At 39.4% G+C, this 25,867-nt stretch overlaps 1 protein-coding gene across 1 annotated transcript in view; it reads right to left on the bottom strand.

Moving 5' to 3' along the window:
- The window catches only part of HAPLN1 (hyaluronan and proteoglycan link protein 1), a 66,198-nt gene extending 44,275 nt beyond the window's left edge, over positions 1-21,923 (bottom strand). The window contains exon 1 of the mRNA XM_036410705.2: positions 21,499-21,923. The gene's annotated coding sequence lies outside the window, so the exon portion shown is untranslated. The remainder of the gene's footprint in view (positions 1-21,498) is intronic.
- Between the last annotated feature and the right edge of the window lie 3,944 nt (positions 21,924-25,867).

Here is a 25,867-nt window from a genome sequence, read left to right on the forward strand (position 1 = left end):
ACACATCTATTTACATAGAAAAAGAAGCAAACCAAGTAGTTTACACACACAATTAGTTAAACTTGGATAATTCTAAGCCCAGTTACACACACATATTTTTTAAATAAAAATGTCTTTTACTGGATTTATGTAGAAATTTTCCCTCTTAAAAGCCAGAGATAGGAAATTTTATATGAATAAACAAAAACACTAAATTGCTATTCATTCTTTCTTAGCTTCAAAGTGAAAGGACTAATGTTATTTTACATTTACAGTATTACTAGTTCACTACTTTCTTCAAAGAAGTATTTTTTAAAAGACCACCCAGAAGTTTCAACTAATTGAGGAAGCAATCTTTACCTTATTTAAAAAGAAAGGCTGCATGGGACACATTCCTGGCATCAGTACTCTCTCCTATCTGTTTGGGCTGGATACAATGGAAAAGACAATTTTAAATTATGGAAATGCCTTGGTCTTCTCTGTTTGCTCCTAGAACACCCAAAGCAAGAAAATAGTTAGAAATTTCTGATACCTTTTTTCAGAGACATTGTTTCATAATTTGAGGTTTAGAAATGCCAGGGGGGAAACAAAATGAGCCACCCAAGGAGATCATACAAGCCAAAGTCACAGATGTAGAAACAGGTTTTAGGAGTGTGATGAGTTTCTGAGTTTGGGGAAAGCATAAGATGTTATTCAAAGTGGAGCATTTAGGCCATGGAATTCTCATTAGCTGCTTGGTCATGGAAGAAACATCTGTAATGGGGACTAAAAGGTTTTATAAAAAAATATTTGAGGAGTACATTGGAACCTAGAATAAGGAAAATGTTGGGTAATTTATATTTAGAGCCAAGTAAATGCTATTCTAATAGGTACCATTGCAACATTTTAGGGTTAATGGATATGGGTTTTATATAGTCATATGTCTTTCTTTTCAAAACAGGTCTTGCATTTTCTTTTCCTCAGTTATTATATTTGTGTGCTTGTGATTTTATCCTTAAGAGGAAATATCCTATATAATAAAGAGATAATATGCAAATTGACCATCAATCTAACACACAAGATGGCTACCCCCATGTAGTCAAAGATGGTTGCCCCCATGTGGACACAAGATGGCCACCACAAGATGGCCAGCAGGGGAGGGCAGTTGTGGGCGATCCTTTAATGTTTATATCTCAAACTCATCAAACTATTTCATTTACCTTTGAGCAATTAATGCATTACCATTAATAATAACTATCAGATTAAGCTAGCTTTAAATTTTTGATATGACTTGTTTGAGAATGCAGATATTTAATGATGGTACAATGCTCCTCTCATTCTGCTGCCTGGAGATTAATTTGAAATAGTAACAATACATCCATATATATAAAGAGCCAGGGGCCGTCACAACTGGATGGATGACCCAATAGGCCAGCAGAGTGGGCAGTGAGGGACGGTCAAAACCACGAAACAACCAGTCACCATGAGGTGCAAGGAGCACCTCTCCGGCCCTCCCCTGAGGCCCACAGGCTCCAATCGCAACAAGGCTGCCTGCCAGAGGGTGAGCATGAGGCTGCAAAGGGCCAAGGCACAGGCAGTCCCTGGCCGCTGTGAAGGTCCCAGGCTCAGGCCGACAGTGGCAGCAGCCATAGTGGGGTAATAGGGGAGGCGCCTTCCCAGGATTTGCCAGGTCTTCTCCCACAGAGGGAGGTCAGACTGTGATTTAGGCTAAGGCAGAGGCAGTTAGGGGTGATCAGGCAGGCCGGTAGGGGAGCAAATTATGGGCAATCTGGTCCAGCAGGGGGGCAAGGTCTGATCAGGCAGCAGGGGGTCAAGGTAGGGGGAAACAAGCCAACAGGCAGAGGCAGTTAGGGGCAAACAGGCAGGCAGGCCAGCGAGCTGTTAGGAGCCAGCGGTCCTGGATTGTGAGAGGGATGTCTGAGATTGGAGAGGGTGCAGGCCAGGCTGAGGGATCCCCACCCCTGTGCATGAATTTTGTGCACTGGGCCTCTGGTAATGAAATAAAGTCGTAGTAAAAGTGCAGATAATCTATGCTTTCTGTTTTCAAAAATAAAGGTTTTCAACTCTGCATTGACATTTATTTTCCATTTCTCTGCTGCACCTGCTATTTGTTTAATGAAAAGAGACATTTCCAGTGACAAAGACGTTATCTTATTCCTTTCTATAATTCTCTAAGCATAATCATCAAGAGGTTTGCTCTCAAGTCATGTTATTATAAATGAGTTTTTCCTCTTTTAGTCTTAGAATTTCAAGACTCAAAACCTGTACTTGGGTGATAAAGATAATACTAAGAATAATTGCAATGTGGCTCAGGAGCTAGAAGAAATAAAATGATCTGCAGAGTAGAAATCTGTGTTCCTGAAATAATAAAATCTTACAGGACAAAACACAATGTTTTGCATTTAGAAATACATTTTCCAGATATGAACCAGGGAAGATATTAGAATTATTCAATGTAGCATCACAGAAACATGAATGGAAGTTAAGGAAGATGATTTTGCTCAATGAGAGGAAGAACATTCTGGTAAATCCTGAAAAGTGACAGAGCGCATTCTGCCATTGCAGGTGTCGAAGCAGATCGACAAACATCTGTCAGTTACATTACACAAGGGATCCCGCTGGTGGGTGGGAAGTTGGAACAGATTAGTCCTTTGAACTCGGATTCCAAGCCTAACCTTTGAGGTCAGAACTCTGAAGGACATGAAATGGATAAAATAATTGGCTAACAAGGAGGCTACAGATTAGGGAAAGAAAGACATTTCAACACTTACAGTAAAACTATGTAGAAAAGAAGGCTAACTGAAGTGATGGTGCATACAGAATATTAAAAGAGAACTGAGAAATAAGTGACTAATTCCGGGCAGCAGGCAGCAGTACAAGGGAAGGTTGCCCGGAGAAAGTGTTACATTGACAATGCTAGTGTGAGCCCTATTTTGGGTGGGAAGGATAGAAGGTAAGGGAGTCCTTTCCAAGAGAAGGGCTTAGCTGAGAATTAGAGGAGTTGAACTTCTTGAGTGTTTGGGAAGAGAAGATATTCTGGAAATGATCGGAATCTTGGTAATAACGTTGCTTTTACTCCGAAGGCCTGCCTTCCAGAGCACTGAATGTAATAGTTATAATATTGTAAAAATGTCCTGCATAGATCATACACCTCTCAATCATCATATTAATTTCTTCTTTGTAATTTAAAGTAACATCAGATAGTGGCAATGTTACAAAGTTCAGAAGCCTCTTCCTTTGTAAATGAAAAACAGAAATAAAAATGTAAGCCATATACCTAGTTTGGATCTGCTCACAAGATCCATTGGGTCCCTGCTTCAGTTCACATAACTAACTGTAAAATGCACGTGGCATCTTATGTTTTAACATTATTTATTGAGTTCCACTTTTTAATTATTCTTTTAAAAGTTTGGTGTTTTTTTTTTTTTTTGAGTAATTGGTATTTACACTTTCTCCAGTTCTTGAAATACGAGGTATTAAAACAAATAATCACATTAGTGACAAAGAGGGGCATAAGCCTCCCAGACAGCTTCAGTAATTTTTCCTAGGTAGCAATGGGATCTAAAAACAAGTTGTATGCCGAAACCGGTTTGGCTCAGTGGATAGAGCGTCAGTCTGGGGATTCAAAGGTCCCAGGTTCGATTCCGGTCAAAGGCATGTGCCTTGGTTGCGGGCACATCCCCTTTTGGGGGAGGGGGGAGAGGAAGGGTTGTGCAGGAGGAAACTGGTCGATGATTCTCTCTCATCGATGTTTCTGGCTCTCTATCCTTCTCCCTTCCTCTCTGTAAAAATCAATAAAATATATTAATATAAATAAATAAATAAATGAAAATAAAAACAAGTTGTAGAAATGGGCTGCCACTAACATATATCTCTGTCCAGCTTGTCCAGGCACCAGGTGCACCTACAGCCCTCTATGCTGGAAGACTTCGCTCTTTCAGAGACAGCAGAGCACACAAATCATATCTACCCAGAATTCAGTCAAGCCAACCCGCTGAGTTTTGGCATTTGCTAAAGTGGAAAGAAGCAATATTTCCAAATGGCTAATTTTGCTACTTGTTAGTTGATCTGAAGTCCTTTGTTTCAGGGAGCTTTTAAGAGCCTGAAATGTCAGCAGTTTTTCTATGCCATGCCCGAGCATGGTTTTTTACTTTTTATTTTTGATTACTTATTATTTATCCTATTGGGGCTGTTGTGCTTTGGTCACAAGCTATTATTTCTAAGAGACTGTTTCTGTCCCGTTCGCGATTTCTCCTTCTGGGATGCCAATGTCTACATCCCACATAATAGGTTCACTTCTTCCCTCCACCTCTCACCCAGTAATTTTCTTCTTTTTCCCTCTCAGATTTCAGTCTGCTTATTTTTTTTTTCAGACCTATTTTCCAGTTTCTAACCATCTCCTCGATGTGCCTGAACTTTTTGAGAAACTCATGCATGGACTGTTTAATTCTAGCTATTATGTTTCTCAGTTCTAGAATTTCCATTTGAATCCTTTTCTTGTCATTTCCAGTTCTTTGGTAAAAATTCTCTTACCATCTAATTTATTAAACATATTATGCATACAAAATCTGCATCTTCTAACTCTAATATTTATGTCTCATATTGATCTGTTTCTATTTTTTGTCTTGATATTTTGGTTATTTGATACTGTTAGCTGGTATGCTGGATTATTTCAGATGAGGAGAGGTGAGATTGGAAAAGTTAGCTAGACTTATCGATCACTGAGAACCTTGCAAGTTATATTAAGTAATTTGCACTAGCACTAAATGTTCACTGCAAAGAAAGACATTGAAGGGCTTAAGTAGGTAAATAGTTAAGATTTACGCTTTAAAAAGACTACTCTAACTCCAGTGGGGCACAGGGCTGGTCGGGGTAGGGGTGGGTGTGAGAAAGTGACATGACTGGAGACACAGACCAATGGGCAAGTTTTCCTAGAATTCAGGCAATGAGCATGGTAACAAAGGATAAGGTTTATACTGATGGAGATAGAAAAGGGTATGTATAGTCAAGAGATACTTATGAGATAAAATAAAAACACGACGACTCCCATGTTTTTATTTTTGGAAACAGAGTAGAGAAGAAATGGAGCCAAACACAGGAGAAAGAAAAGTTGCTCACTTGGGAACTATGGAGTGTGAGATGCTTATGAGACCGCCCAGCCATAAGACGCTTGAGGTTTGGACACTCAGGAGGAAATGTGGACAGAGGCAGAGGCCTGGGAGTCACGGGCACAGAGGTGCCGATGGTGTGATGCAGGGAAGCAGATGCAGAATGGGTAGGCAGAGTGAGGGCAAGGCGCCCTATGCTATTAGAATGCAGGCTGCCAAGGAGCAGGTAGGCTTCTCCTTATATACCTGAAATGGAGACTGAGATGGAATCCTCAAAGAAGGCCAGCGAAAGCCAGGAGAGTGCGATGTCACAGAAGCCAAGGGGTTTGGGAGGGGCGGTTGCCAGTTAGAGAGGGTCCATGGGAAAAAGACAGAGGGGACACCTGTAATACGATCAATCATAACGATAAATAAATCTTCAAAGAAGAAGCCATGAGGTTGTTATGAAGAGAACTTGGCCACCAACATTAAATGCCATGAAGAAAAACATTGGAAACAAGTCCCAGGTGAGTCTCCTGAGGAGGTTTACAGTGGAGCAGGTGAGGGAAAGAGCGCTTTGCGATGAGTTCAGGGGTAGAGAGGTAATTCATTAAGTGTGGCTCTGGTAGCAGTGAGATTGGTAGGTAGAATGTATGTGAAAGTAGGGAAATTCACATATTTTAGGACAAAAAGATTTGACCATGATTAAATGCCAATAGGAAGAAATAGCCAGAGTGGGAAAGATAAAGATACATAAGGGAAAGAGGCTAGTTGATAGTGGATGTTTTTGAGATGATGAAGGATAAATGGACCTAGCTCAGGGGGCAAGGTCCACCTTAAACTCTAGAGATGAAGGAGATTGTTTTTTCCCCTCCTAATAGAAGGATAAAAAGAACTTGTGGGGCTGCGAGAGATCAGGGACTAGTTCGGGTGGCAGGACAGTGAGAAGGTAGTTCTTTATGGCTGGCGTCTATTTTCAGGATAAGTTAGGGAGGCCTGGACATCTGTGATAGAGAGATCAAGAAGCAAAACACTTTGAAGACATATGGTAGAACAGCTTCAGTCAGATACAAGAAGGTGTATGGTGCTCCTATTCTTGTTTTTCCTAGCAGTTTATAGCAGTTTGGAATACATGCAGAGAAAGTGAATAGTTCGATTTTTCCCTGGAAAGGACTTTTTGACTGGCGGATCCCTCTGCGGACAACAGGACAAGAACACTGAGAATGTCGGAAAAGAAAGTGAAGACAAAAAGGAGAAAATAGGTAGAAGGAATATAGGAAGTCTGAGATGGAGGCTCCCACTCAGTTAGATGAGCCAGTAGTCGGTAACTCCAAATTTTCTAGTTTGGTGATTAGAATTATATTTATATATATTGAGACCAGTTTGCTTGAGCTAGTATTGGCTATACCTATTTAGCTGAAATAATTAGTAAAGCATATAATCTACTTCCAAAAGTGTTCTGGTTTGGATAATAAATTATATGGTATTGGTATATCCATTTAGAGATTACATGATGTGGAAGAAAGATAATGAGTTCCATTTTATACATATTGAGTAACAGTTTATTGGAAATTCAAGCTGAAAGGACAAGTGAACTGAACACACATGCAGATGCAAACTAAATTCATCCATAAAACAGAAATTAATATAGTAAATGACACAGTTTAGTAACTATCTCAAGACTGATATACTGATTTGCAGATAATATATTAAACTCCTAGAAAATAATTGCATTAAATACTTAAGAGCTCTTCTTTGGTATTAAAACATATTAAAATTTTGGTTAAAATGAAAAAAAATATTAAGCACTTGCAGGATAATTTTAGAATTAACCAAATTATCAATCTGTTAACATGTGAATGTACTAAGTTAAGTTGTCATACCTCAAAACATCACAAGGTGGCAGCACATTTACAATATAACATATTAACAAGGGAAAGGATCCCTTTTAGATATTCTGCAGTTAAAATATTTGAGAATTTATATCCATTTTACATTATATATTTTTTAAAATGTGTGCTCTTTAATTTAAAATTGTTTTGTCATTGTTGCCAACTTGAAAAGGTAAACATGTTAAAATTTAATTTTTAAAAAATGCACATTATTTAAAAAATATTTTAGACTAAAACATGATCACTAATGTATCTTTCTGGCATTCTTAAGGTAGCTATTACAATATAGGGTATAAAACACCATAGTTATAAATGTTTTATAAATTTGCATTTGGTTGGTATATTGTAGTTATATAATTTTATTTTATTTCTTAATACTTTTATCTCACTAATGAAAGTAAATTCAGTAATTGCATTTGTTGACATTTTGAAGGAGAGTTTAGAAGTCTCATGGAGAATTTTTTTTTCCATGTTCTAGTTATAGAAACTTCAACTTGATAGATAGGATTATCAAATTTAGTCATTGCAAAATATAGGGCACCCAGTTAAATATGAGTTTAAAATAACAATTTATTTAGCATAAGTATATAACATTCAATATTTGATACATGCTTATACTAAAAATTATTCAGTTATTGGTTGTATTTTATATGGCCAACCTAGTGGAGTGGTAGGGGTGGTGGAAAGGAAAGTTGGGGGGGAGGGGAAGCACATTTTTGAGAAACCAAAAAAATTTAGGATTTTGGTCTTCAAATCTAATCTAAGATTTAGAGGTCTTCAGGATCAAGGAACCAGGAAAATAATTAAAAATGGACTTTAACTCAGTTGCATTCTGTGGCAAACTCATTTATATGCTAAACTAAACAACATGGGCTAAGGCTAATCAAGTACCCTGGTGAATTACCACTTACGCCACACATTGATTACTGATTTTTAAACAACAAGAAAAAAAAATGCACCAACATATATTTAAAGCTATCTCAGTATTGGGCAAAATTGAATAAATAACTACAATTCAGACATGTTGGGGTCTTACTTAGGTTCAGGGTTATCATTATGAAAATCTTTCATTAGAGCATCAAGGCTGGGAAATGACATTTTAATTTCATTTAATTCAACCAACATGTCTGATACCTTCTATCTGCAGAGGTCTAAGACTGTGTGATATAAAAATTAATAAAAGATTGATGTTATCCAGCTCAGTGCACATTTAGAGTTCATAATATAAAGGTTAAAATAATGCCAAATACATGCCAAATGCATTCTTAACAATTTTCCCCAAAAGTTTCAGTTCTTGGTCCACCATCTGCCATTGTTCTTCCCTGAGATGATTTTCTTCCCTCTTGAAACTGAGGGTCCTTATGACTTTGATTAAAATTCATGGAACCAGGATTGAATTTTTATTTAATTTTTAATTTTGAAAACATTTAAGACAATTTTTGTCTCTTTTAAATATATTTTTATTGATTTCAGAGAGAAAGGGAGAAGGAGAGAGAGAGATAGAAACATCAGTGATGAGAGAATCATTAATGGGCTGCCTCCTGCACGCCCCCTACTGGGGATCGAGCTAGCAACGTGGGCATGGGCCTTGACAGATAATCAAATCCTGGTTTATACGTTGACCGCTCAACCACTGAACCAGGCCAGCCAGGCTGTTTACTTACTATTGACCTCTTACAACAGAGAAACCAAAAGATAAATTTACAAGCTAATTAAAGAGGTTTTTTCTTTGCCATTAAAGACCAAGTTCCTAAAGGTATGATTTATAAATTTGCCAACCTAAAGAATTCTGATTACTTACATTTTAGTTGTCAGTAAAAAATAAGGTTATAAGAGTTATGCATTCACATTAATATGGAAGGAAATGGTGTGTATTTCAGTGAATAACAGTATAAGGTATGGAAATACATTTTTTAAAGGAACTAAAGAAAATTGTTTGTCCTAAAATGCAGATGGTTATTTCTGAATAAGAAGAGTAAGAGGGACTAGGAAAATTGTAGAGGTTTGTGGAGAAGGAATCCTAAGAAAGGAAAATCTATGTATGGTCAAGATGAAAAAAATTAAAATAAAAGTAGTAGAATAAGTTAATTTAATACCTAAAGTAAGCTAATACATAATTGGAGTTTGGTTCTTTCACACTGTCACAAGGATAAAGTTTTCCTATATTGTTCTGCCTCAGATGTTTTGAAAAGTTTTCTGCTTAGAAAGCAAGGACTGAATATTTTATTTAAATACATTTCTGTGTTGTTTTTTTATTTGTTTTCTTAATCAGGTGCTAGATCCCTCAAGAAAACAATTTTCTCAATCCTAAGAACTGAGTCTTTGATAATAATAGGTTACCTACATTTATCTTTGACATCTTTTACTTTCACTTGGAGCAAATGGATAATTTAATATTGCTTCATAAGGATATGTGATCTTTTTTGGTCAAGTATGTTTGACAAACTTCCCAAGATTCAGGAGGTAAAAGGAGATTATTATTTATTTTAACCTAAATATTGATTTGGATAATTCTAGTGGGTGCCTGCTATACCTCAGAGATTTGTTCTCTCTCTCTCCTTATATAAGATAAAATTTAAACAAATTAGGCTTATTTGATATCTATAGTACATGGAAAGATTTATCAAATAAAGAAATAAGTATATCATATTTGCATGCATATGTTCTTATTACTAAAAATGAATTTTCAGGAGATTATATTCTCCATGAGTTTGTAAAGTCCTGATATAATATTTTTTATTTGTAATTCTAATTGGTATCTTAAAATGTTATGTTGTAGAAAAAAGCAAATTTCTTTGTTAATTGCATTATAGTCAGATCTATTAATTTTTGTCATTGTTTTACTCTGATACTTTTGCAAATATGTTTCATCTTCAGAAAGATAGAGAGGATTCTTTATTCCCAAATACAGGTTTCTGAGAATAAACTTTCATATTATGCCTTTAAAATGGATCAAGATTTATAGAACTCTAAGGCATAATTGTAATCACGAATGATTAAGACAAATAAGAACTTATTATTTGCATAAGTTCAATAAGAATCTGTTCTTTTATTAACAGGACATAATTGAAAGATGGATTTTATTATCAAGGCTTTGACTGGAATGTCTTGTTTGAGAAGAAAATGCATACACTTGGATATGAACAGACAGCTTTAAGGAATTCAGTCTGACTTACAGAAAACAAGAAAAACCCTTGGAAATATTGGTCTGGTACTTGCTCACATGATTTCCAGCAGCCTTACCATGAAATTCAAGAATGTCACTTCTTGAACCTTGAGATATTTGGGGACTTAGGAAGAGAGGAACTCACCCAAAATCTAAAGGTATTGCAGTCAACATCTAACAGCAAGTCCTTGTCCTGGCTTTTTTTTTTTTTTTTTTTTTACCTTAGGCAATTTAAATTCTATCAGAAGATTCCTTATGAAAGATTCCAACCAAGCACATTTAAAAATGCCAACATGACTAATTAATATTCTTTCTGAACTTACACAAGCTTGTAAATAACTTAGTCTTAGTTTGGCTATCTTTGGTCAAAAAGGAATTATCAGAGAGGAAAATTTTATGTTTCTACTACAATAGCACTGTAGTAGAAAATGGTAATATACTTTGTAGATATTAGATTCTAGTTAATTTCATTGGCTTTTGGTGTCCTCCCACCCCCCTGCTTATAAAATGGAATTCTTTTTGCTTCCTACAATATCTACTATGATTCGCCAGACATGTTTCCCTTTTCTCTGATCGTTTGTCTAGAACTAAAACTGTCTTTCTCCAAAGCCATGAAAGCTAAAGATGGACAGCTTGATATAAAATAGAGAAAACTGCCACAACTCACATTTGAACAATCTATGACTGATGCTGTATAAGCCCTGAGGAAAGTTTTCCTGGACACCTGAGGGCATCATCAGAGACATTTCAAACTACCAAAGACGCGTTAGCCTTACATCTGGAAATCCCAGCTGATAGCCTTAAGAACTCAGAAGCTGCCAAAACTGGTTTGACTCAGTGGATAGAGTGAAAGTTCCCAGGTTTAATTCAGGTCAAGGGCATGTACCTTGGTTGCCAGCACATCCCCAGTAGGGGGTGTGCAAGAGGCAGCTGATCCATGATTCTCTCTCATCGATGTTTCTAACTCTCTATTAAAATATAGTGGCAACCATACTTTGGTTAAAACTGCTGTTTGAATTTTAACCCTTCTAGTTTGGCCCCTGCATCTGATTAAAACACAGGGTACTTACCTCAGCTTCCAGGTGAAGACCTGGAGGCTAAGGCAATTTTCCCTTGCCTGGGACCAGGACCACAAGAGAATGATTCCCACTGACTCAGTAGCTTCAGGGATAGAAACTGTAGATAACCTTTAGAGTCTAACCGCTGAGCTCTGCTTCTGTGTTATCGCTATTGCAAGATAGGGCCACATTCCAATGTCCAGCAGGATGTGACTGGGAACCGACCCTGCGGGCTGTCCCCAGTCTTTAGAATTTAGTCTTTAGGATTTAAAATTTAGAACAAAAGAAAATTCCTGTGATTTAAACCTTTAAAAGGGACTGCCTACCCCTGAAACGGTGCAGCCCTGTGGAGACCACCTGTGTGTGGTGCTCTCGCGGCTGTCCTGGCCAGTTCAATAAATCCTTGCCTGCTTTTTTTTTTTTTTAAATTAACCAGCCTCCGGTGGTCTTATTTTGAACCCAGGGTTAGACCCCACAACATCTATCCCTCTCTCTTCCTCTTTATAAAAAAATTAATAAAATATATTTAAAAAAAAATAACTCAGAAGCTGGTTTGTTTGTTTGTTTGTTTGTTTATTATTACAGGTAGGAAGGGAGAGGGAGAGAGAGAAACATCAATAATGACAGAGAATCACCAACCGGCTGCCTCCTGCACTCCCCACACAACCCTGGCATGTGCCTGAATCAGGAATCGAACCTGATTCAGTTAGGCCACAACCCTGGCACCTGCCTGAATCAGGAATCGAACTGTGATCTCCTGGTTCATAGGTCAACCACTGAGCCTCGTCGGCAAGACCAGAAGCTGGTTTATAATTTGCTCTGCTTAGCCTTTGTTTTTACTTTGTTTTCATAGACATAGCTCTTATTAAATACCTGTTATTATGGAATTGAACAGTCAGCCATTTAACCCGTTCTACTGCTCAATTCCAGCAGATCCCCTTAGAGTCCTCAGCACATGTGGGTGCTTAGACAATAGGATTGTTCTAGAAAAAGTAGTCTATACAGCGGCTAACACAATATGCTACACCTACATTAACACCTCTGGGGAAGTTCAGACTCAGAAAAAAATAGAAGCCTACTTAGTTACAAGATGTGAGAAAGGAAGACCCACTGTAATCTCTTTTCCTGACTACCTCTGAAATGAGAAGTCTCTTTCCTGGATTGTAATTATATTGATCATCCTTAGCATATTGTTTTCTAATGGTTATAGCTCACACGTCTTTGAGGAAATATTTCATCTTTAGGACTAAAGACAGTCCTCCCAGGGAAAAAGAAAACATTATGAAGGTACAGAATATTCATGATAGATTGGAAACAAAAAAATATTTTAACTTTAAATATAAGACAGTTTCATTCCTCTAATCCTGCACTCTGCCCCTGAATTTTCAGCAGGAAGTAGCTAGAGGAGTCTTCATTCTTTCTCCTCAAGACTGAAAGGAATGATCAAAAGAAAAAGAAGCATTAAAATCAAGGATCATTATGGCTTTGATTACAGTTAGTTTTACCCAAAGAGCTCAGCCTATCCCAAAAAGTTGAGTCTAGCTGGAGAGAACCCAGCCTAACTCCAAACAGCTGAGCCCTATCTAGAGGGTCAGAGCCTAGCCCCTAACTGCCTAGTGTAGCCCCAAGGAGTTGAGTCTAGACGACCTCCTCCTCTTCCTCCTCCTCCTCCTCCTCCTCCTCCTCCTCCTCCTCCTCCTCCTCCTCCTCTTTCTCTTCCTCCTCAGGACTTTTCCTTTCCCCTGAATAATCAATAGAATGCCTGCCTAGTGGTCACAGGATCTGGACCTCCAGTAGCTGACAATAACATCTTGACTTAAGTGATGTATCAGTTCCTGAGTCCTAAGTTGGAACAAACCTTAGGGCTACTTTCCCATAAGATCAGACAAAGGGGAAAAAAAAACCTCAGAACTATCTTCAAGACCTGATTCATCACCCTTATCTCACCTTCAAACAATCAGCTCCCAGCACGCTGCCTAACCACTAACCAAGGATTTCTTGTAATTTTTGCCCTATATAACCTGTCTCCTGCAGGCCATTGGGGAGTCTCAGTCTTGAACATTAGCTTCCTGTCCTCTTAGATGGTGTTATTCATAATAAAATAGCCAATCTTTCTGTTAGGTTTGATCAAATACTTGAATCAATTCCCCTCCCCTGGGAAATGACCTGTAGGCCACTTCATGATGGACATTCCCTTCTGCTTAGACCACATTCCACTTGCTGAGACCATTGTCCTTCCCCTTCAGAAGTTACACACCCCTTACTGGCCCCAATCTTCAGGCAAGGTAGAAAAGATGAATTCCTTAATTCTCTATTACCCTGTTCCCCCCGTGCACCTCTTTCTTAGTGCTTTTGTATGGAACTCATGTATGGAAGAGCCTTCTTATTAGGAAACTTCCCTTCCACAGAGACTCCTCTAGGAGACTATCCCCATTTTAAATCGTGTCCATCAATTACTGAGAGATCCTGCTGATCAGGTCCTCCCTCAACCTTTTATGGGAGCCATTCCCCCTGCTCCTCTACACCAGGGGACTGGGTCCTCCTACAGGAAATCCATTCATCAAATAATTTACAGCCCTGATGGCAAAGCCATTATTGGGTACTTCTAACTACCCCAACTGCAGCTAAACTATCAGGGCATGTCTCATGGTTCTGCCTTCCAAATTAAAACTGGCCCCCATAACAGCACCATTTTATAGGATGAGATTTTCTTCTTTTTAGATCCCGAACATACATACCCTTTCCTCCACTTGGGACAATCCCAACCCTGGAAGTAGAGATTAGCTTTCCTTCTCATGTTACTCCAACCCTTCTCTCCCATACCCATAAGGAACTTCCTTGAACAAACACTTAACCTTGCTCATTCCCTCATAAATCAGATCAATCGACCTTACCCAGGAATTGCTGGCTCTGCCTTTCCCTCTCCTCTTCAGTGTATCCTACCATCCCTATACAAATCAAGAAATAGAATCAAGTAAAAATCACTCTAGCTTATAAAAAGGAAAAGGGAACCATATTTCTCAAAAAGACAGATACCCTTCTAGGTAATTATCCTGCAGCCCAGGCAAATCAAGCCTCCCTTCTTTCCATACTTACATTAAATCTCTTATTAAAATAGCTCCTTCCTCCATCCTAGACACAGGTCCTATTACTCTACGTACCCCACTAATTGCCCAAGCCCCTTTATGCTGTATAAGGTCACAGGGAAAAAGCAAATTTAAATTAAATATATCACAGGGCAATATAACAATAGTCCATTTCCCATCATCAGCTGGCAACACCACAGTAACCTAGAACTACTGAATCGCCATTGATCCCGATGCGTTGACTTCCAGGTCTGCCCAGAAGCCAATGGTTATTTCCTACAGCTGGTCTATTTTACTTCTTATCCAACCATCCATACCGACGGCTTCACTGCTCCTTTCCTTCCCTTTCACTTTTCTCTTAGATAACAACCCATTCTAGCATTTCATTGCAATAAAATCTCAACCACCCCTTACTGGTAGTGGTAGCGCTACGGTGACTATCTTTTAGCTTGGAGCACGGAACTGGAAAAGGAACCTCACACCCTTTAGTTTACCTCTTCTCCCTACACCTTTCAGCTTGTCTCTGTGATCCGGGATTTTTCTTCCTCTGTGGGGAAAACACATACATCATCCTCCCAACCAGGACCCTCTCATCCAATCTATCCAGTCTTTCTCTCATCCAATGTAGATGTAGACCTCAATAATCAGTCTTTACCTGTACTTGTAACCCATTATATCTGACACAAAAGGGCAATCCAAATAATCCCTCTCCTCATAGCCCTCAGCATCACAGCAGGGCTTAGAACTGCCTTAGGAGGCTTAACCACTCCTCTGGCATATTTTGCAAATTCATGGGGCTACTGACTAAAATATATAAATTGGTATATCCGACTACTTCCCTTCATAAGACCATTAATGTTCCTATTCCTCATCTTCAGTTTTGGCCCATGTATTCTGTGCCATTTTTCATCTTTCCTTCAGAACCACTTTGAGCCTTCACCAAGCAGTCTCTCAGGGAAATCATGCTGCTATGACCTCTCTCTACAACCATGAGGAATCTATACAGTTTTCTAGCTGACCACTATCAAAGTCCTTCCCCCTATTATCTCCACGTTCCCTGTCAGCAGGAAGTAACTACTGAAGATATGTCCTTCATCCCTAATATATTTTATTGATTTTTTTTACAGAGAGGAAGAAAGAGGGATAGAGAGTTAGAAACATTGACGAGAGACATTGATCAGCTGCCTCTTGCACACTTCCTACTGGGGATATGCCTGCAGCCAAGGTACATGCCCTTGACTGGAATCATACCTGGGACCTTTCAGTTCCCAGACTGATGCTCTATTCACTGAGCCAAACCGGTTTTGGCTGGATTGTTAGTTTTGCTCAAATAATTGAATCAATTCTCCTCCACTGAGAACTGACCTTTAGGCAACTTTACAATGGATATTCCCTTTGGCTTAGATCGCATTCCACTTGCTAAGACCATTATCCTTCCCCTCCAGACCTGTCTAGAAAATTTTCCATCCAGAAAAATCCCATTCAGGGTCCTTTATAATTTCTGACTCCCCATCCCTGGGTGCTGGAGCCATTTTAGGGCTCCGCCCATAATGGAAGGCAACTGATAAGAACACAAAGACAGAATCAGGGAATGGCCTGGGCTTTGGAGGTGTTCAGACATTTGAAATATAGGCACTTGGGATAGAAGACAAGGAGACCCCTGATGCCTCATGTTCAGCACTGTGCTGGGCACTTATAACAACAATGAGCATTTATAGGGTGCCTACACAATATCCGGCTTTTATTTCACACCACGTGGTGATTGATGCAGGCCAATGATCCCTCTCTTCTAGGCTATAGAATAGAAAGGGACAGAAATCTGATCTCTCAATCCCATCCATCAGTCCTAGCAATTTAAAAAGTTGGAAGCACACCTATATGCTATAAGAGCAGATCAGTATCTTATGGGAGCACCAAACATAATCAAAGAGAACATAAATAAATCTGAAACCGTTAATAAAACATGACTGTCTTGCCATATGTTAAATATAAAATGGAATTTAAACAAAATGACTCTGATTACAGCAAATTTTCACTGTTCCTTTTTTTGCAGTTAGTTTTCCAGAATCTATAATAAGCATCAATGTCCAAGTGTCTCTGAAACCAAGTGCAGTTAAGTAACTGTCCACATATGACTAAAAGACGTTGGCTTTGACCAGTATTTCCAATGTGACGGCTAATTCCTGTGCTTGCCCTGTGTATGTTCCTGTCTTCCTCTTTCAGCCCCTTTACTTAGAGGAATTCTGGGACCAAATATACGAATTCTCATTGTCCCCTTCCTCTAGACCCAGATACTTGGGGTAGCATATGGGCCCAAACAGTAGAATATAACAAGCCATAGGTGCTCTACTTATTCAGGGACAGCAACCCAATCATGGCAATGAGGGCTGAGAGAACATGAAAGTAGATTATGGCAAAGTGAAAAGAAAGGGTTCAAAGGAGTGGGTTTGGATGCCCCTGGGGATGGAGGCAGGGTGGAAGGACAGGTTGATCAGCCTCAGCTAGAAGGAGCCAGTGGTTAACAGGACCTCAGATCCTTCAGGCTTTTATAAACAGGCCTTGAGGGAATCCCTCTGGAGTGGAGTCCCTGAGAGACTGAAGACCATGGAGAAGTAAATCAACTTAATTACACCCTTTGGTGTAAAGATGGCTAGGCCTCCAGATGTTTAAAATTTTGTTTTTACAGAAAACAAAACATTTACTTTAAAGAGATAAAAAGCTTGAAATGTAAATGCATGAGTGAAACTCATTCACACTTAGTGTGTAATCAGTCAAGAAATCAATAAACCAGAGAAATATCAGATCCTCTGGCTTGAAGCAGGAGTCTCAGGTTATGAGGTGGGGGTGGGGGTGGGGGGGGGTTGGGGGGAAGTTAGGGGAGTGAAGAAGAGAGGGGGAGGAAAGTCTGGATAAGTTCAAAGGAAGAAGTCCCAGGAGATTAAGAAGGCAAACTGCACCTACATGGCAAATTTTACTAGTGATTCATGATGTGTGTCCATCTGTCTTCTTCACTAGCTTGTGAACTCCTTGAGCCAATTATTCTGTAACACCTAGCATGGTGCCTGGTGCAAACAGAGAGCACTAACTCACTCTGTGCTCAGTCTGAATTTTAGTTGCAAACCTGAGGACAGTGACCATATGCAAGTGAATTTTTTGCTTTTCCTGTCTGTCCAACTAGACATGTTGTTGGAAGCATAACCCTCTGGGAGCCCTGGAGTGCCAGAGCTGCCCTCCCAGGCCCATCTGTGCCCACACAACCAAGAAAGAAAGCGCTTGTCCACTCAGCTAAGAGATAGCAACCATGTGAAAATGACTTTCAAGATGCCTGCCTCAAAATTCTCTGAAAACAAAAACTATCAGCCTAGAACTTTTGTTCTTGTTTCTGTCACCCATGCTCTTGTAATATTTTAGATTCGTTTTCATCAATTTTGACTTTCTGATTTTGATAGAATTCATTTTCCAGGTATAAAGAGAGAGCTACAGCACACAGTGCTAGTGTGACTTGATGAGCAGCTTCCTTCTTTCTCACTGCCATACACAAAACCAAAGTTCTCTAAATAGGAAACTTCCGTTCCACCCAGGCAGGCCGATTTATGGATTATACCTCTAGACTCAGCAAGTAACAAATTAATCATTTTTTTCCCCCCGACTGAGGCATTTTTACCTTCCCATATAAATTTCAGAGCTGGTCTTGATTAATGCTGATGTGCTGAACACTATTACCATTAAGCCATAGATCTTGCTGAGAGCCAATTGGAGTCATAATTCATATATCTCCTGGAGAAAAGTTTTTCAAAACTCTCAGTTTAATATTCTGATGGATTAATCTTCTATGATATCCTGAAGCTTCTTTCAAACACTGTCTTTCCTGGTAATTGTTCCTATCTAGGATTTCCCTCCCCCCCCCATTATGACAATTTAATGGAAGCAATGTTCCTGCTTCACAGCTACCTATGAATAACAGGTATAGAGGAAGTTGTTCTATATGCTAATTATTAGAGTTTAAGAGCAATATTTTGGAAAAAAAAAATAAAGCAAACCTCATTACCCAAAAGCAATTTTTACTATTATCTTTTTTATATATAATGAAAAAAATCTAAATATGTACATAGTAATATGTGATACTGCCTGCTAAACTTTTAAGCTAGTATTTACTCCTTTAAACTTGAAAACAATACATTGTACATTTTTTCCATTTGAAAATAAAGGTGATTGGTGATTCAACCTCTCCCCACTCTTTTTGAACTAGGTCATGACCACTCTGCACAACACAAATCCTATATTGGAAGCAAGTTTCAGTTTTTAAACTGAATCCTGATGGAGGCAGAAAGTTGATGGTAAATTACCCAACAAAGAGTAAACTGATTTTAAATGCAACCACTGGGAACTTAATCAAGTGTTAAGTGGTGCCTCGGTTTTGAAATTATATAAAAGCCCCATTGCTGTAGTTTTATTCTGAGCACCTACCCCGATGTCTGGCATAGAGTTTGCATGCAGTCTACAGAATGAAAGTCTCAGATTTTTTAGGAGGCTGCTGAGAGCGCCTTCTTTGACTCATCCACTAGGGGGCACCCAGGGACCGTGCTTCACACACTGAACCGTCACAGACCTTCCCATTCATGGTGTAAATAAAGAGCTGCATTATTAATTTATACCATCACGTCCACTCTACACCTAATATTTATTTAACCAGCTGCTTCCTCTAATCCTCCTTAAACACTATTGATTAAGATCCTAAGTATAGTCAGGTTTCCATCCCTCCCTATTTCCCCCAACAACACTTTGTTTCCTTTAAATAACAGACTAAGTACATTTAATAACATAGAGCAGGTATTTACTAGTATTTACTCCTTTAAACTTGAAAACAATACATTTTACATTTTTTCCACTTGAAAAAAAAAGGTGATTGGTGATTCAACCTCATAGGTACTATGGTAACTAATAGTAAATCCAGGCTGTTGGAAAACTAACCAGAGGCAACAAAAAACTATAATGTACAAGTTTTTTTCCCCCTTCAAATTTGTTTTGTATTTTATTGGAATTTTAATTGGTAGAGCACCATTATCTTAAAAATATAATCTGGAAGATAAAACATGCATGAAAAGAAAAAGAAAATTAGTACTTTCTGGCAAGGGGAGTTATTTTCTGAATATGACTCTTGTTCATCTTTACAAAGGTGAAGTGCAGTGCTACCGAAGGTTTCAAAGACTTCTTCAACTACTCAGAAAAATACCAGTATTTCACACCCAGAAAGCTAAAAAGTAGGACAGCCATCTCCCCAAACCCTACATACTCTGAATGCATTTATCTTGAATGTGTTACTTGCTCCAAAAGGCATGAAAAGGAGGTGAAACCACTAGGTGTATAATGAACTGATTCATCTGTGAAAGCCTCTTCAGTGCTTCTAAATTACAGTGTCCGTCACTCCTCTGAGAGACAGGGTCTTGCTGACATAAATGGCTCTCTTTGTAAGAACATGATGTTCCCTTCTTTCTCGTTTCTCATAGAAAGTCCAGGCTCACTGGCCTCCTATTGGGAATACTGGGCTCTGGGTACATTCTTCTTGGGGACCACTGAGCTCTAGAGAGGGTTGGTTTTCTCCTGATCATTTAATGAAAAGTAAGCAAAATTACTTCTCTGTTTCTAGTTGTTCTACTTTAAGCTGTCTTCAGTTTTATGAAGAAACAACCAGTGTAGTCATTCTCTCTTAGCTTCAACAATTAAATTAGTAACATATAGCCCCAAATAACTAAAGACTAAAGCTTAAATGCTCATCACACCTTTGTCATACATCCCATTTTACAGAATGGGAGGAAAAACTTCTTTATGGGTAGAAATAAATGGACATGAAGTTAAAACTTGATGTAAAGATTAAGAAACATTACATTCAAAGTTGTCCAAGGAGAATTACTATGCTCTATTTTTGGTAGAACAAAATTCCCATTTTATGATTACATTAAAATATTGAAGTCACTGAAGTGTGTATAAAATTACTTCAAAGTTAGCACACTGAAATAATCAAATAAAAACGATTACCAGAAACTACATTCAAAATGAATAAATAATAGATTTCACTTAGAAATTAATTCACAGGCTTTATTTCTTAAGAACCGTTAGCTTCCAAGGAGCCAGCCAGTATGTTTGATTTTATGACATCACGCTGGAACATGCACAGGAACACTTTCCGCCCTAAAAATTCCCAAACTTACTGGCCACTTTGTGTATTTTTCCAGTGATAAATGAGAATAAAATAATCCACTTTCAAAATAATAAACTATCTTACTTTCAAACACAGCAGTTATATTCAATGGAAGAAAACAACTTAATTTAAGCCCCCAAAAGTTCAAATTTGCTTAGGGTGGTGAACAGTTCCAAACTTACATATTTTCTTTAATCCACTTTTAAAAGTAATCTTAACAACTATAACACAAATTGTTGTGCATTAACGTTATCTATTAATATGATTCAATACATGAAATGCATCATAATTCAATGACCTTAAGTTCACAGTTAACTGGTAAGGCCTGGACCAAAATTGGTAACATCTCACAGATGATCTACCTAACTGCCATTACCTATGATTATAATAACTTTCATTTTCACATACACATATATGTAGGATACCCTCAAAAATATACCCATGCACGTTGAATCATTATAAAGGCAGTATTTATGAACATGCATTTCATTTTCAAAATTGAGCTATCAGCTGTTAAAGTGTGGATGCATTTTGGGGAGATTCCCTAAAACATAACTCATAAGTCTGGAATGGATAGTCCCCTTCCTCAGCATTTCCTTCAGCCTATACTATTCTCTCTCTCTCTCTCTCTCTCTCTCTCTCTCTCTCTCTCTCTCTCTTTATTTATTTATTTATTTTTTCATCTCAGGTGCTATAAAAATGCCTGTTGAAATACAGATGAAAAAGCCACTACTTGGAAACCAGACGTCTACCAGATTTATAGTAGCACTAGCAAAAGCCAGGATACTAGTTAATCCTCACCCCAATTCTAACTGAGCTTGTTTATTGCAATACAGTATTTTATGTGACAGGAATCCTAGAAAAAAAATAGAGATATCCCATTACAGTCAAGAGAACATAATAAGAAAATTTATCTTAATGTATGCATAGATTGTGATGTGTATTGCTTTCTGAAATCTTAAAGGCACCAAGGTTTGGCCGAAAGAGTAAAAAAAAAAAAAAAAAAAAAAAAAAGACTGTGGAAGTTTTACCTTGTTCTGAAATCCTGAAGTTCAGATGCTCCCAAGTCCTGCTGAAGTTGGAGCCTGGAGATCAAGTGGAGCTAAAGCTCTTTGCCCTCACCTTAAGTTTGTCTCTGGGCAAGGGTGTGCGCGCGCGCCTGAGTGAGTGCGCGCGTGTGTGTGTGTGTGTGTGTGTGTGTGTGTGTGTGTGTGTGTAGAATGTGTCTTTGTGGCGCTGGATGGCAGAGGTCCTGGTCCAGGAAAGAAGGAGGACTTTCTCACTAAGAGCAGAAGAAAAGCAAAGCGTCACCAGGAAAGTTTTCCTCCCAGATCCCCTAATTACAGCCTAACATGCACTTCATGCAAACTTCAGGGAGGAAGGGAGGGGCAGCTCTGTGCCCAGACCTTGTGAAACAGCAGCTCTTAGATGACTTTCCGCTCTCTGCTCAGATCCCCAAGCACAGGGAAAGCAACAGCCTCCACCGCAAGCCCGCACCCACACCACACCTCCTGCAGCCTCACCGCTCCTGGGTGTGCCCAGAGGGATGGGGGCGAGGGGCCCTGCGAAGTGATCTGGGGGCCAGCGGGGTGGGGCAGACGCCCCAGGACACTGAACTTTCTCTTCCTTGTTTAGCTTCTGCTTAAAAGGGAAATTCTAGGGGCGGAGAGGTTGTGGCTTTCTAGCCTCCCGTTCCCCAAAGTAGATCCAGGGGAGCCAGGTAGGGAGGCAGTTATGACCGCAGCAGATAGAGCTGGAGGTGGCCTTCCGCTGTCAGAGGTATAGTTAATACTGTCAGGGGTGTATTTTCTTGTTTACTGGACTCAGGATCGCTATTGGGTTGGAATCCCCTTTACACAGACAAACAACTGCGGTTGAGATGACAGAGCTCTGAAACCTGTATTTTATTTATAGAGTGTGGAACGCGAGTGGGCAGACGAGATGGGTGGGGTTGGCTTATGGATCCATCCTCAGGATTAGACCAGACCAGATGGGCGCAGGGCGCGCGCGCGCGCACACACACACACACAGACACACACACACACACACACACACACACACACACACACACACGCCCTCGCCTCTAAAATAACCGCTGGAAGATGCTGGGCCTCGGGGGGAAAACGCCTGCCGAACAAATAGACATTTATTTATAACTCCTGGGAGAGTCTATAGGTCCATTGATTCCCGCCTTGAGTAACCAAGGGTTTTGGAGAGGAAACGGCTTCATATTTCAATAACAGAGCCACCTTTGATGGAGCCCAGGAGGGGAAAAGAGAAACACACCGCAGGAAGCACAGGCTGTGGAAGCTGCAGCCGGGAGGGAGGAGGGAGCGGGGCTGGCCCGGGGCTGAGGACAAGCAAACAAGCCCGCGGGCCCCGGCCGGGCGGGGCGCGGGCTGGCGGGCTGGCGGGTTGGCGGGGCGCGCGGGGCCCACGGGGGGCATTGGGGGCCGCGGGGCGCTGGGGGGTCCTGGGGGCTCGCGGGCGGGCTTTGGGCTCATCCCCGCCGCCGCTGCTGCTGGGCGCCGACCGGATGGGGGGGACCAGTGGGGTAGCAGGTCTCCCCGGCCAGAGGATGCAGGAGCAGAGGGTTGGTGCGGCAGAGGTGGGTGATGGTGATGGGGCAGGGGTTCTCGCGGGCAGACCGGCTAGTAGGGAAGGGTCGTTCATGGGACAGGGGAGCAGGGAGACAGGGCGATCCATGGGGCAGGTGACCCTTAGCGCTACGGAGCTGGCGAGGCCGGGCGGACGGTCCGCAGGGGCGCGCGGAGGCGGCGGTTAGCGGCGCTATTGTCTTACAGATAAACCCTGAGCCACCCAGGCAGCTCCCTCTTTGGAGAGAGGCGGGAAGGAGGTCTAAATAAATAATAATAATAAAAAAATAATAAAAAATAACAACTCTTCCTGCTTTTCCTTGACGTGTTTCACCAGTTCTCCAGTTCTTGTGCCCGGGCTCTCCCCGGCCTGCCATTCGGAATTTTTGGAAATTTAACACGTGCCCCTTGGAAAGCTTTCATTCCAAAAACAAACCAACCACTCACAAACCCTCACTGCATAAAGACAGTTATTTTCGAAATGAAATAACTAAAAATGAATCCTCCAACAGGCTATTCAATACCCTTTCTTGTAATTTCAGAAGCTGGTAGGCAAGACACCTCTTTTCATTGTTGTTTGTTTGTTTTTGTTTGTTTCTCCCCAAAGGCCCCTAAAGGATTTGCAATTTTATGTCGTTAATTTCGTGGCTATTTCAAGGGCTGTTGCAATACATTAACTGCCAGTATGAAGATGACACACCTCTACTTGTTAAGGATGAAAAGAGCCTTTATGCAGTTTCTTGTAAATGTCCAGGACGTTATGTATTTTAAGGGACATAAAGGAATTAGGCTTAAAAACAGATATCCTTTATATTAAAGCTCCATAAAGGTGGCGAGGCTGGTGGTGTATGGCTATGGGGTCATATAACGATGGTTTAAGTACAGATGTGTTCCCTCAGCTTAAAAAACCAACTTCTGGGAATTGCCTGGAGGATAAATCAGATCAGCTGGCCCATGGATGGCCCTTTGTCCCCTTATCTTGAGTCTGCTCCCTATATTTACTTAGAGTGCATTCTCTTCAGACATTGTTTGTTAGCCACACAAAAACATCTGTTTTGCAACTTAGACCATAATGACTTTTTTTTTTCTTCCAATTTCAGATAAAAACCTCATTTGAGGTAAATTTCAAGAAATAATGGCAGCTACTCACTCTGTTGTTCCTTGTCATTTCTTCCTCACCCTCATTTCCAACCTCTGCTTCCAAGTTGCCTGGTTGCTGGTCTTTGTTAAAAGATCTCCAGTGTTTTTTATCACAAATACTTAACGTGTCAATATGTGTGTTTTAAGTGTTATTCAGGCTTAATTTAATTATCAATGTACCTTTTCATTCTTTTGGGGCTCATTTATATTCATTATTGAAAATTTGCATTGGAATTATGTTAAGTTTTTATATTTTTGTGTGTGTTTTTTAATGAATGTTCCACTAAATAGTGTTTTACAGAGGAACACATTACTTTGACCAGTCAGTATTATTATGTATCAAGCAAAGTCATAATAAGCTTTGGTTAAACAAATTGTGTAAATAAATAAAATACAAATCTTTTTCATGACCAACTATTTTACAAAGATGTAAGTTAAAAGTATATTAAAGATCCAAATATCTTTTCCCCCAAATATCTTTTTAAAGGAAAACCATATCAAAAGGGTCGCTTTATATAAAGATCCCCTCTGGAGGGTATGAATGGGAGGGGGGGGATGGTAAGATGTACACAGATAATAATTTAATATATCAATAAAAATAAAATAAAATAAAATAATCACCACACACAAAAAAGATCTCCTCTAGTTATTAACATTATTAATTCATGTGGAAACCCATGTTTTCCACTGCATATTTAGGTGTTTTTGTTTTTACTTTGGAGAAGGCAGGAAGGCCATCTTTTTTTTAGATCCAAGAAAAAAAAAACGCGCCAAATATTTTTAAAATGACTTAGGTGCTTAAAATTTATGTCACATTTTCCTATAAATTATCTGGCTATTGTAGAGATATAAAGCTTAAAAATCAAAGTTGAAAATCAAGACGGTTCTGAAAAAGCAAACACAAAGTTAGAAATAATGGATATAGAATCTGCACATTTTGAAAAGATCGTGTACAAAAGTATTTTTTAAGAATGAAAATTAAATCAGAAGAATGGTGTTATAAAATGCAACTTTGTATTCTTTTGCTAATTGTTAGACAATTTGAGTAACCAGACTGAACCCAATAAAATGGAATATTCAACTATTTTTGACCAATCCAAACAGGCAATTTTATCTGGCTTAACCTAATACAAACTTAAATATGTGCATCCTATAAACATAGCAGGAACATTTTCACCATTTAAAGAATACCGATCTAACATATCATGAATATGTAATAAATTCACCAGCAGAATGGCATTCCTTCCAGCATATAACACTTAGGATGAAATATGCATTAATATTTAAAACCATCTCCTCTTCCAACTCTGAAAGAGGCTGCTCTGTTATCCACTGAATTGCAGAGAACTACAACCATGTGAGTGCAGTTCCCTGGAATTTCCACCTCAGGCTAGTATTGTACCTGCTAGGCCATCTGCTGGCTTAAAGGTGAAGCTAGGTGCACTTTGGGGTAGTGGGGAGGGAGCCATTTGACCTTTCCTGGCTGAGGGCTCCGCACTTCATTAGGCTTCCCTTGAGAACACCAGCCTAACCAGGAGAAAGACATAATTTGTAATTAAGTCCTTCCCACTGGCTATATTCCCGTTGAAATCCACGATTAAAACACAAATTCAATATTCTAAATGGTCACAAAGCATTTGATAAAAGGTTATTTTGCTTTGAA

This window comes from Pipistrellus kuhlii, unplaced genomic scaffold (assembly GCF_014108245.1).
Source record: "Pipistrellus kuhlii isolate mPipKuh1 unplaced genomic scaffold, mPipKuh1.p scaffold_m20_p_4, whole genome shotgun sequence".
Lineage (NCBI taxonomy): Eukaryota > Metazoa > Chordata > Mammalia > Chiroptera > Vespertilionidae > Pipistrellus > Pipistrellus kuhlii.